General features: G+C 38.7%; 1 long non-coding RNA gene across 2 annotated transcripts; it reads right to left on the bottom strand.

Moving 5' to 3' along the window:
- Positions 1–2,049: 2,049 nt before the first annotated feature.
- LOC129644815 (uncharacterized) lies at positions 2,050–10,281 on the bottom strand. 2 transcript variants are annotated; one of them, XR_008710996.1, is made up of 3 exons: positions 9,353–10,281; positions 7,162–7,366; positions 2,050–2,234 (listed from the first exon to the last, which is right to left on the bottom strand). It is a non-coding gene; the product is annotated as an uncharacterized LOC129644815 (long non-coding RNA). The 2 variants fall into 2 exon arrangements; XR_008710997.1 differs by lacking the exon at positions 2,050–2,234 and adding an exon at positions 5,737–6,068.
- Between the last annotated feature and the right edge of the window lie 1,338 nt (positions 10,282–11,619).

Raw genomic sequence — 11,619 nt, 5'->3', positions numbered from 1 at the left:
CAAACAATGGAAGACAAATACTATATGATTTCTTTCTTTTTTCAATTGAAGCATAGTTGATTTACATAGTTGATTTTGCAGGTGTACAGCAGTAATTCAGTTTTATATTCTTTTTCAGCTTCTTTTCCATTATAGATTATTACAAGATATTGAATATAGTTCCCTGTGCTGTTTTTTTTTTAAATATAGTAGTGATCTTTTATATGTGAAATCATTAAAAAAAAAAAAAAAAGACAAGCTCCAATCATAGATACAGAACGGACTGTTGGTTGCCAGAGGCAAAGGGTGAGGGGGGGGGGTTAAAGAAATGCGTGATGGGAGTCGAAAATAGAGTAAAACTTAAAATATGGATTCTTCAATGGCTAAGTGGGTAAAGAATCCATGTGCAAGGCAAGAGACATGGGTTCTATCCCTGGGTTGGGAAGATCCTTTGGAGAAGGGCTATAGCAATGCACACCAGTATTATTGCCTGGGAAATCCCATGGACAGAGGAGCCTGGTGGCTACAGTCCAAAGGGTCACAAAGAGTCAGACATGACTGAGTGACTAAGCCCAGACACACATAGCACAAAGAACATAGAGTTTTCACTGCCATTAGCCAATTTTGAAGTGTTCACCAGCCATGTGTGCTAGTGACCACCTTATTGGACAGCTGAGGAGACCATTTCCATCCTTGCTGAAAGTCCAATTGGACTGGTATAGTGAAAACAGTACAGATTCTGAATTTAGACAAAACTCAATATCAAAATCAAGTTCTTCATCTATAACACTTATTTGGGAGCTGATTCATTTGAGGCACAATTTCAATTTTTAATATAGAAATATTCTTTTCTGCTTTTTGTCATTGTTATTAGGATTAAATGTTGTGTCTTAGATCAGGAAAGCCCAGCTTGGGGAGGCACTATTGTCAGAAAGTTTGAAGCATGGACCCTGGAATCCAAAGAACCTGAGTTTGAATCCAAGTTCAGCTACTTACTAGTTCTGTGGTTTGGGCAAAATACTTAATTTTCTAAACAGTAATTTTTAAAAATCAAGTTCACAGAGAGTACTTTATAGGGGTTTTATATGAATTAGGGGATTATCTGAGAAAATACAAATATAATACTTTACATCAGTTCAGTTCAGTTCAGTTCAGTCGTTCAGTCGTGTTCAACTCTTTGCAACCCCATGAATCGCAACACGCCAGGCCTCCCTGTCCATCACTAACTCCTGGAGTCCACCCAAACTCATGTGCATCAAGTCGGTGATGCCATCCAACCATCTCATCCTCTGTCGTCCCCTTCTCCTCCTGCCCCCAATCCCTCCTAGCATCAGAGTCTTTTCCAATGAGCCAACTCTTCACATGAGGTGGCCAAAGTACTAGAGTTTCAACTTTGCATCTGTCCTTCTAATGAACACCCAGGACTGGTCTGCTTTAGGATGGACTAGTTGGATCTCCTTGCAGTCCAAAGGACTCGCAAGAGTCTACTCCAACACCACAGTTCAGAAGCATCAATTCTTCGGCGCTCAGCTTTCTTCACAGTCCAACTCTCACATCCATATATGACCACTGGAAAAACCATAGCCTTGACTAGATGGACCTTTGTTGGCAAAGTAATGTCTCTGCTTTTTAATATGCTGTCTAGGTTGGTCATAACTTTTCATTCAAGGAGTAAGTGTCTTTTAATTTCATGGCTTCAATCACTATCTGCAGTGATTTTGGAGCCCAAAAAATAAAGTCTGACACTGTTTCCACTCTTTGGACATGGTAAATATTAAAAAATACAAGGTAATAGGTGTTAAAATGTTAGTCACCTATCATACCCAAGGCAAATCTGTATGCTACAAAGAACTTCCATAAATTCCATAAACAAAAATATAAAAACTATAAAATGCTACCAAGTACAAAAGTAACAATAATAGTTGTCACTGCTATTATTGAGTGAGATGTTCTATTAATTCAATTAGGTTGCTACTAAAACATTTTCCTGATATCAGTGTTTTAAATAATGCTTTTTATTTCATAACTAGCTTTACCCAAAAGAAAGTGAAAGTGTTAGTCACTCAGTCATGTCCATCTCTTGCTGACACTGTGGACAGTAGCTGGCCAAGCTCTTCTGTCCATGGGCTTCTCCAGGCAAGCATACTAGAGTAGGTAGCCATTTCCTTCTCCTGGGGATCTTCCCGACTCAGGGATCGAACCTGGGTCTCGCAGGCAGATTTTTTTTACCATCCAAGCCACCAGGGAAGCTTTACCTCAGTGAGAATAAATTAATAAATAAACATTAAATTGATGTTAAAATAAACTCAATAAAGTAGGATTTCTCTGCTGTAGTGGTACTTTTAAGTAAACTTTACTCTTGAGTATGCTAAGGTGTCTACACAGATAATGGGCAGTTTCTATACCACATCTGAGTTTTGAAGGACGACTTGACTGTAGATTTCATGACCACAGGAGTTACGTTTTGAACAATGCAAGCATGGGCTTATTTTATTTTTAGATACTTCCATGCATGTACATTAAGTTTACACCACAGAAAGTTCTTCAGTGGCTTTAAATTTTGTTTGGAAAATGCTTGAAACTTAAAAAGAAAGATTTCCATGTGTTGGTTGGTTTGTGGTTTTACCACCATGATTTTTATATGTGACGATTCTTTAGAGATGGTATTTAAACTTTATACTATGTACTTTCATATTCTCCTTTTAATCTGTAAATCTTTTACACTGTATATACTTTATTAACCATAATTGTGTGTGTGCATATGTGCATATAGCTTAGAGCAATAAACTATATAAGAGAAATTTAAAGTAAAAAAGAAGTGATTATTCTGCTTAGTAAAAATTGTAATATTTATATAGTTTATATAAAAAGAATATTTAAAGTGGAAGACAAAAGCAGCTTTAAATTGTAAAGTCTTACTAGAAAATATGGGCAAAGCATTTGGTAGAGTATAATTATTTACAAACACTATTTTGAAAACAGTATTTCTGCAGAAAAGAAAAAAAATCTGTGGTGTTAGCAATTCAATATCATAGTTTCTAGGTTGACTAACATGGAAATGAATATAATCAATACTATGGTAAACTTTCTTAGCTTAAGTTGGAATACTCATGTTTAATGTCCTCCAGAAACAGTTATTTCCTGAAATGAAAGATTACTACTGCAGTAAAAGCCAACTTAAAGTTTCCCAGGGCCAGTATTTTAGTACTGACAGTATATATTATTAAATAAGATAAACTTCATCTTTATCCAGTCTTTGGCCAGTTTATGAACTACACGTCATCTTTGAGTAGAGAAAAGCCCAAATTTTAAACAAGTGTCTGTTCTCATTGCACCTAGATCATAATTTCAAAATCCTGCTCTTATTATTTGTCAGTTTTTTAAGTGAAGCATTCTTAAAAGGCAGAGGAGGAAGACTTCATAAAATCTTATTTTTTGGCTCTCTTTTCAAAAAATATCTCTGAAAGATCATTATATAATACATAAGAAAGTATTTTTCCTTTATAGACTGAAGTTACCAAAAAAAAAAAAAAAAGAGAGAGAAAGGAATGAAACAATTCATTAAATATATCAATTAAACATCATTTGTGTCCAAAACCCTGATGTTAATCACTGTAGTCTATACAGTGGTAAATAAGAAAGAGTTCCTGGACATAAAAGGGTAGTCCAGAAAAGGAAAGTAGAATTTGTACTTGAAGGGCAAGAGGTAATAGGAGGAGAGTGTTATAAAGTCCTGGAAATGGTAAACATGAGGGATGTGCTGGGTATACAAAATATTTCAGTTTGGTTGGAATATAAAATGTTAGAGAATTTTTGAAGTTAATTGAGAAAATGTTCATGACTCAAGATCATAGAGAACCTGCATACTGGGTGCTATATTGAGTAGAAAGTTAAGAATCCTAAAATCATTTGGTCACAGGAGCAACAAGAACAGTGTTGTTTTTTTTGTTTTTTTTTTTTCTTTTTTTTTTTAATTTTATTTTTTAAACTTTACATAATTGTATTAGTTTTGCCAAATATCAAAATGAATCCGCCACAGGTATACATGTGTTCCCCATCCTGAACCCTCCTCCCTCCTCCCTCCCCATACCATCCCTCTGGGTCGTCCCAGTGCACCAGCCCCAAGCATCCAGTATCGTGCATCGAACCTGGACTGGCAACTCGTTTCATACATGGTATTTTACATGTTTCAATGCCATTCTCCCAAATCTTCCCACCCTCTCCCTCTCTCTCAGAGTCCATAAGACTGTTCTATACATCAGTGTCTCTTCTGCTGTCTCGTACCCAGGGTTATTGTTACCATCTTTCTAAATTCCATATATATGCGTTAGTATACTGTATTGGTGTTTTTCTTTCTGGCTTACTTCACTTTGTATAATAGGCTCCAGTTTCATCCACCTCATTAGGACTGATTCAAATGTATTCTTTTTAATGGCTGAGTAATACTCCAGCAATCCCACTGCTGGGCATACACACTGAGGAAACCAGAAGGGAAAGAGACATGTGTACCCCAGTGTTCATCGCAGCACTGTTTATAATAGCCAGGACATGGAAGCAACCTAGATGTCCATCAGCAGATGAATGGATAAGAAAGCTGTGGTACATGTACACAATGGAGTATTACTCAGCCATTAAGAACAGTGTTTTTGGAAGCCAGAAAAAAACAGTAAGGCAAGAAGAGATTAGATCTGAAACCTAATTGGGTGATTTTGCAATAGCCCAGAGACAGGGTAGGGTAGACAACAATCAGGAGGATAGTGGTAATGGCATTGAGAAGGCATGTGGAAATGTGCTCTGGAGGTAGAGTCAGTAATACCTGGCAAACAATTAGATATGGGTAGCAAGAGATTTCCCTGGAATTCCCTGGCAGTTCAGTGGTTGGGATTCTGTGCTTTCACTGCCAAGGGTGCAGTTTCAATCCCTGGTTGGGGAACTAAGATCCTGTAAAATTTCTGTGTAGCCAAATTTTTGGGGCTTCCTGGGTAGCTCAGACACTACAGAATCCGCCTGCAATGCAGGATACCTGGGTTCAATCCCTGTGTTGGGAAGACCACCTGGAGAAGGGAACGGTTATCCACTCCAGTATTCTGGCCTGGAGAATTCCATGGACAGAGGAGCCTGGCAGGCTACAGTCTATGGGATCACAAAGAGTCAGACACAACTGAGCAACTTTCACTTTCAGTTGAAAAAGAGAAAGAGAAGCCAAGGAAGTCTGACGATTTGGGCCTGGCATTTAGGAGATAATGGGAACACCAACAGAACGAGAGAATTCAGAAATGTTAAGCGTTCAGGGGTGAATTGATGTGTTGAAATGATGAGCTTAATTTTTATTCATACTTTTAACAAATATGTATTGACATCCTATTATGTGACAAAAACCAAGCTACATACTGGGGATAAAATACTGAACAGGAACCGATAGATTATATTTTATTAGGGGTGACTGCTGGGCTATTTGATAATACAAACAAATATAAACTTAAAAGTATAACAAATGTGACAAGCACTACCAAGCGGAGATACCTAGTTACATTTCAGGCTACAGTAAAAGGAGTGCTTTTGGTGCCTCTCGGGGTTGCTACTCCCACTAGAATGACTGTTTATCTGATATCTGAAGACTAGGTGATGGGAGCCAAATAGAAAAAGAGAGCAGCAAAGGGCCTTTGAAGTTGAGTGTGTGTGTGTGTGTGTGTGTGTGCTGTAAAAATAACCGCTATCACTGCTACAGCACCTTGTGGAGAAAAGGAGGGAGAAATGGGAAGATGGCCATGTCATGTTGCTGAAGTGGAGGCAGTGAGAGAAGGTGGAGGGTGGCAGGGAGGGGGGTGGCGACGTAGGTGTGATGTTGGACAAGAAGGTCAAGAAAGAACTTATCCATGCAGACCTTTGTTGTTGTTCAGTTGCTAAGTCATGTCCAACTCTTTGAGACCTCATAAACTGCAGCACACCAGGCCTCCCTGTCCCTCACCATCTCCCGGAGTTCACCCAAGTTCAAGTCCATTGAATCAGTGATGCCATCCAACCATCTCGTCCTCTGTTGCTCCCTTCTCTTTCTGCCGTCAATCTTTACCAGCAGCTGTTTGTATTGGCTGCCAAAGTATTGGAACAGACCCTTATGTAATAAGGTGCAATAAGATGGCTTGAAAATGTTTAAGCGTGAAAGTATCATAGTCAGGGAATGAGGTTGTAACACAGACTAGGAGGCAGGGGAGAAATGAGCTTGTTTAAGAAATATTTCAGAGGTAAAAAGAATAGAACTTTATGATGGCTTGCGAATTGACCATTAGGGAGAAGGAAGGGTCAAGGCGAGTTTCTCTATTTTTGTATCATCCAATGGGATGGATGAGATGGGCATTAGTGGACAAGGTCACAGAAGAGGAAGAAACTGTGAGCTAAATTTTGAACATATGCAATTTAAGGCACTAAGAGGATTTCCAAATAGATGTATTTGTAGCTATTAAAATTGAAGAATAGATGTTCCTGAAATAGGTGAAAAATGCAAGTGAGGACTAGAAAGTGACTGACAGGGAAATGATAGTTGAAGCCTAATTATCAGAATGAATAAGATCCTAAAACATATTATAGAATGAGATGAGGGAGACCAAAGACAGAACTTTAGGAAACATCTACATGAGGAAACAGAAAGAGACAGAAGGTTGCAGAGGAGGAATAATCACAGAGGTAGAAGTAGAACCTGAATAATGAAACACCATCGAGCTTCATAAGATGTAATTGCCCACTGTTCATGTGTAATCCCTGTTATTTATTTAATGATACGAACAGTTTCAAAATGTGCAAACATTGCCTTTTCTTATCTTCTAGCCAGCCTTTCCCCACCACTCCAACACACACACACACACACACATAGACACACGCACACATACACACTCCTCCTGCTGTTAGTAAACTATGAATAAATGGTTATGAAATAGAGTTCTGTTCCTCAATAATAGGCCTATATTCAGACCAACAGGTTCTTCCCATGTTTTATTGTGATCTAAAAAATTAAAAGAAACTGAAAATTACCTCTAGCATTAAGTATCAAGAGACTATAGCTATTATTTGTCTAAGATAATATGTTGAGATACTGTGGCATAGGGCCAGCTTAACCGAACAATGGATGGTATCAGCGTGTAACAACAAAGTCACGGGCTCACGTGAAAACTATAAAAGGATACTTACTGTATTGTTCATGCCCTTGGAATGCTTCTTCCTTCCTTTCCTGTTTTGTTGCTGCCATAGGATGTCAGCTCAGATTTACTGTCATTGTTGTCATTTGGCCAATGAATATCATGAAATGTAGTAGGCACTTAACCTTGGGTGAGTCCATGAGCAGGCAGTCTGAAGTCTGAGTCCTCTAAGGAGGTTATCACGTTGACTGAATGTTCTTGGAATACAAATGCGACAGTGAGGTTTGTCTTTTTTCATTGCCAAGGGAAATGCACACTTCAGAATTGCTTTCCGTCTTGTATGAAAGTTATAGCTTTGAAGAATATAACCTGCCTTCTCACAAATTTTCAAAACTCACCTATAGACTTAGGTAACATCCTTATATTTCATAAAAGCTTCACTAAAAACAGAGACCTATTTCCATGGGAATAAACCTAAGGCCAGGTTTGTTAACCTTAGCACTGTTGCATCTTGGACCAGATCATCTTTGCTGTGGGGGTTTGTCCTGTGCCTTGTTGGATATTTAGCAGCATCCCTGTTAACTGTCATCTACATGTTAGTGGCACAACTCTCCCAAGTTGTGATAATCAAAAATATTTCCAGACATTGTCATAGTGTTGGGGGATGAAGGACCCCTTCCAGGGCCCGAAACTGGGCTCTTGTCTAACACTCAGAAATGAATTGTCTGAGGAGACACATGTGCTGACAAAGCAAGAGACTTTATTAGGAAAGGGCACCGGGGTGGAGAGCAGTAGGGTAAGGGAACCCAGGAGAACAGCTCTGCCGCTTGGTTTGCAGTCTCAGGTTTTATGGTGATGAGATTAGTTTCTGGGTTGTCTTTAGCCAATCATTCTGACTCAGAGTCCTTCCTGGCAGTGCCAAAATGGGTGCCAGAGAGAAGGATTCTGGGAGGTGGTCAGACATGTGGTGTCTCCTTTTGACCTTTCCTGAACTCTTCCGGTTGGTGGTGGCTTATTAGTTCTGTATTCCTTACCGGGACCTCCTGTCATAAAACAACTCATGCAAGTGGTTATTACGGTGCCTGGCCAGGGCGGGCGGCTTCAGTCAGTGTGCTTCCCCTAACAATAGGTCCCTGAGGCGGGGCAGGGGTACAAAATCACCTCAGGTGGAGAACCACTGGCCTAAGAGAAGTGCCTTAATATAAAGTAAGAATAAATAGATTCTGTAAGATATACATTGTGGAAACAATTTCCCTTTGTCTTTCTGTCATTACAAAGTATAATTGTACCTACAGGATAAATCTATGGATAGTAATAACTTCTTAATCTTCTCTGTCCTAACTAACAATTAGGTAAACAGCCTGAGGTAGTATTTTTCCTGTGGTGTTTTACGTTTTATATACCAGTTTCATTCATTTCCTGGAGAAGGAAATGGCAACCCACTCCAGTGTTCTTGCCTGGAAAATCCCATGGATGGAGCCTCGTAGGCTACAGTCCATGGGGTCGCAAAGAGTCGGATATGACTGAGCGACTTCACTTCATTCATTTATTCGTTCAATAAGTATTTGCCAGGCTCCCTCTCTGCTCCAGTTGTTAGATGTTAGGAAAGAAACAATGAGTGAGATGAAGTATGGTGCTGCTGTTCTCAGAGCTTAAATTCGAGTGACAGAAAACACAGTGCACAAATAGAACGCAGAGAATCAAGACAGTTCAGTGTCATTGAGCAGGCATTGGTAAACTATGCTGACCTGCTTTTGCAGATAAAGTTTATGGGAACAGAGCCACACTCATTTATTTACATATTGTCTATGCTGCTTTCCTGTTGCAACATCAGTCAGTTAGTTGTAACTGTGAATACGTAGCCAGCAGAGCCTAAAATATTTGCTATCTGGTCCTTTACAGAAAAAATTTGCAGACTCCTTTAAGAGTGTGAGCTTGGGGGGCCGTTTTTGATTAAATAATTGGAGGACAGTTTTGATATTGAGATTTATGATAAATATGTATTTGGTCTTTGCCCATCTTGGCAAACAGCTCCCCATACTCTTGGAATTTCTTAAGTGATTAGAGCTATAAAGGTGTCTTTTGTTATTTAGAACAAGCCCCTTTCTACCACACCTGGTTATTTATGTTAACGAGGCAGGAGACTTTGGAAAATCCCAAAGGAAGGGGCTGACTGTTGGGGGAATAAACTAAGTAACTAGACATGATTAGATCCACTTCAACCATATAACCCCACTTCTCACCTGTAAGATGGGGAGAGGGAATAGAGAGTGACTTAATCCCCAATGGCCAATGATTTAATCAACCATGTCTTCATAATGAATTCTTCATTAAAAACTTGGAAAAGGATGAAGTTTCAAGGAGCTCTGGATTGGTGAATAAGTTTGATACCCCCGAAACTCCACAGGGACAGAAGCTCCTGTGCTCTGGACACTTCTGTACGTCGCCCTGTGTATTTCTTCATCTGAATGTTCATTCATATCCTTTAATGTTCTTTGTAATGATAAACAGGAAATCTAATCAGTAACAGTTTTCTTGAGCTGTGTGAGCTGCTCAAGGAAATTAGTAAAACCTGAGGGTAGGGGCACAGTGGGGAATCATGGGAAGCTCTGATATCTAGCCAGTCAGTCAGGAGCACAGGTATCAACCTAGATTAGTGATCTGTGTCTCAGGTAGGGGTGAGGTGGGGTAGTCTAATGGGACTGAGCCTCTAACCTGTAGAATCTGATGCTAACTCCAGGTATATGGTGTCGGAAGAAATTGAACTGTAGGACAGCCAGCTGGTGTCCATCACAGCTGCAGAATTGCTTGATATGGGGGAAAAAACTCCCATACACTTAAGAGTACATAAGTATTGAGTGAGTAGTAGAGAAATAACAAGTGAGTTTTTCCTAGACAACAGCATACTGCACAGAAGACATTTAAACTGATAGCTTCTATTGAGATAATCATATGGTTTTTATTTTTCAATTTGTTAATGTGGTGTATTACATTGATTGATCTGCGGATATTGAAGAATCCTTGCATCCCTGGGATAAAGCCCACTTGGTCATGGTGTATGATCTTTTTAATGTGTTGTTGGATTCTGATTGCTAGAATTTTGTTAAGGATTTTTGCATCTATGTTCATCAGTGATATTGGCATGTAGTTTTCTTTTTTTGTGGGATCTTTATCAGGTTTTGGTATTAGGGTGATGGTGGCCTCATAGAATGAGTTTGGAAGTTTACCATCCTCTGCAATTTTCTGGAAGAGTTTGAGCAGGATAGGTGTTAGCTCTTCTCTAAATTTTTGGTAGAATTCAGCTGTGAAGCCGTCTGAACCTGGGCTTTTGTTTGCTGGAAGATTTTTGATTACAGTTTCAATTTCCGTGCTTGTGATGGGTCTGTTAAGATTTTCTATTTCTTCCTGGTCGAGTTTTGGAAAGTTGTACTTTTCTAAGAATTTGTCCATTTCTTCCACGTTGTCCATTTTGTTGGCATATAATTGTTGATAGTACTCTCTTATGATCCTTTGTATTTCTGTGTTGTCTGTTGTGATCTCTCCATTTTCATTTCTAATTTTATTGATTTGATTTTTCTCCCTTTGTTTTTTGATGAGTCTGGCTAATGGTTTGTCAATTTTATTTATCCTTTCAAAAAACCAGCTTTTGGTTTTGTTGATTTTTGCTATGATCTCTTTTGTTTCTTTTGCATTTATTTCTGCTCTAAGTTTTAAGATTTCTTTCCTTCTACTAACCCTGGGGTTCTTCATTTCTTCCTTTTCTAGTTGCTTTAGGTGGAGAGTTAGGTTATTTATTTGACTTTTTTCTTGTTTCTTGAGGTGTGCCTGTATTGCTATGAACTTTCCCCTTAGGACTGCTTTTACCGTGTCCCACAGGTTTTGGGTTGTTGTGTTTTCATTTTCATTCGTTTCTATGCAAATTTTGATTTCTTTTTTGATTTCTTCTGTGATTTGTTGGTTATTCAGCAGCGTGTTGTTCAGCCTCCATATGTTGGAATTTTTAATAGTTTTTCTCCTGTAATTGAGATCTAATCTTACTGCATTGTGGTCAGAAAAGATGCTTGGAATGATTTCTATTTTTTTGAATTTACCAAGGCTAGCTTTATGGCCCAGGATGTGATCTATCCTGGAGAAGGTTCCATGTGCGCTTGAGAAAAAGGTGAAATTCATTGTTTGGCGATGAAATGTCTTATAGATATCAATTAGGTCTAACTGGTCTATTGTATCATTTAAAGTTTGTGTTTCCTTGTTAATTTTCTGTTTAGTTGATCTATCCATAGGTGTGAGTGGGGTATTAAGGTCTCCCACTATTATTGTGTTATTGTTAATTTCTCCTTTCATACTTGTTAGCATTTGTCTTACATACTGTGGTGCTCCCGTGTTGGGTGCATATATATTTATAATTGTTATATCTTCTTCTTGGACTGATCCTTTGATCATTATGTAGTGACCTTCTTTGTCTCTTTTCACAGTCTTTGTTTTAAAGTCTATTTTATCTGATATGAGTATT

Source organism: Bubalus kerabau, chromosome 2, assembly GCF_029407905.1.
Source record: "Bubalus kerabau isolate K-KA32 ecotype Philippines breed swamp buffalo chromosome 2, PCC_UOA_SB_1v2, whole genome shotgun sequence".
Taxonomy (NCBI): domain Eukaryota; kingdom Metazoa; phylum Chordata; class Mammalia; order Artiodactyla; family Bovidae; genus Bubalus; species Bubalus kerabau.
Note: the sequence above shows the minus strand (reverse complement) of the source record. Positions and strands in the feature narration are given on the sequence as shown.